Genomic DNA, 2,212 nt, shown 5'->3' with positions numbered 1-2,212 from the left:
ATTAAAATTTTAATTAAGAAAAATTTTGCAGACAATTTTTTGGGGGTTACACCACTTACAAATGACTTATGTACCTACATACTAACTGGTAGACAAATAGGTAAAAATAAACATGTGCACATAAAAATATTGAAAATAATTTCATAAGCTGCGAAGAAAAGCCTTTTTGTCTATCAAAGAAGTTTAAAAAGAAACATTCAAGAAGCTTCAATCCCTTCGATCAACGCAATAATGTATTTCCATCTCAAACAATGAATTTAAAAGTAACAAATGTGTTTCCAGAAAATATTGTTTTCTGCGTAGTAAAATGGTAAAAATGTTAAAGCGGTAAAACTAAATGTTTTAAGTACCCTCAACACATCAATCATATCAATGAATTTTTTTTATTTATTGCGATAAATTATACGCAAGGAGTGTCGCAATGTCGGGTGCTTCTATTGCAGAAATATTAAATTATGTAATCCGTGATTGATTATCATCATGCAATTTCCAATTACTATTTACATATATTCCATATCCTCATTTGAGTGACTGTTTAATTTGCTGCAATATATGATTTGCAACATTAACAATAGCTATTGAATTACAGCTATTGTTTGTTTCAAAATTGTTCAAATATCTGTCAACTAAATTGTCATGAAATTTACATGTGGAAAAGAAAAGTGTGTTTGTTTTTTTTATTTTAAAAATTTATTTTAAAAAAAAAAAATGTATAATGGGTATGATTTCCTTCTCTAACATGTTTTAATTGCTAACGTTTTTTCAAAAAGACGGGGATAATTGAACGAAAAAAATTCAACAGCTCATGTGAATCATTTAAAGTTCCCTTTCTTTTAATTGTGTAAACTTTGTTGGCCAAAAATACAGTATTATTTACTATTGGTCAAAGCGTAATTGATATATATTTTTATTTTTGCTTATTAAGAAAGCTTTTCAAATACTTACCATAAAACAATGATCTTAAACCTTGTAAAAATCTTACTTATTGGCGCGTTCAGTAGGCTAAGCGTAGATATAAAGTACGAAAACATATTTTAAAATTGATCTTTAATCAATAAATAGTTGGTATGTTGTCTATTTGTTGGTAATATTTGACATTTTTGTTATCTGTTTATATATAAAATAAATTTTCAACAACAGCTAATAACGTTAATAATTAAAAGGCAACAATAACACCGAAAAACAGTTCTAGTAGCTTTTTTAAGTTAGTATCCTTTTGTGTAAGCAATAACATTAAATAGCACCCAATATGATTATGGCCTAGATTTTGTTCTTTTTTATTTGTTTTTTTTTTTTTTTCTGAAGATCTTATTCATGATAAATAGCATGTCAAAGCGTTTCAAATGTAATTTACGACAATTGAATACAATGAAATGAGATAGTCCTGCTACCTGAAATAACCAATTTAACATCCTTAAATATTTTCCGCTTTCTGTTGCTCACAAAATGTTGTCATATTTGAAAACTTTTTCCTCCACCCGGTTTATCTTTGCCAAATTTAGGATCTTCATATTGAGATTTCAATTCAATTTTAATGGAACACATGTCATCATAAACTAGGCCTTGGATTTCCAGCAATTTCTGTTTTGCATATTTATCAGCAGCTGTTTTAGAAAGTTGTTCTAGATTGTCACTCAAACGATTAAGCATCTCGTAATGTTTAGTTATCGTCTCATAAAATGATGTTCGATTTCCAATGAACTGTGAATAGAAATAAAATAAATTAATGGTAAAGAATGTAACATTAACCTAACTTATATGTATATTTTTAATATTCAATTATTTATAATTGCAAAAGAGAGAAAAAAGGAAACTCCCCCCCCCCCCCCCCCAAAAAAAAAAAACAAACAAAAAAAAAACAACAACAACAAAAAACACCCGAAACGCCAAAATTAAAAATGATCATGACTTCGTATGACTGTTCAATAATGGTACTGGAAAGTGCAAGCTTGCGATTAAAACAGAATTGAACAACTACCATGCAATGGTTAAAGTTTGAATTTAGAACATTTGAGAAACATTTCATTTATTTCGATTTGAAACGCTTCAGTACGTCGTCGGAAAGCATAATTAATCACATGTGATCAGGATTTTCAACGAAGGTTTCTGAAATATGTTACTTCTACTATCGATCCTATGCTATTAAAATGCAGAAGAAAAAAAACACGTAAGAACTCTAAATGTAAGAATAGAGAAACATGAAGTAACTTAC

This window comes from Ruditapes philippinarum, unplaced genomic scaffold (genome assembly GCF_026571515.1).
Source record: "Ruditapes philippinarum isolate M1 unplaced genomic scaffold, ASM2657151v2 ctg11791_1_1_1_1, whole genome shotgun sequence".
NCBI lineage: Eukaryota > Metazoa > Mollusca > Bivalvia > Venerida > Veneridae > Ruditapes > Ruditapes philippinarum.
The sequence above is the reverse complement of the archived record's forward strand: the minus strand, read 5'-3'. Positions refer to the sequence as shown.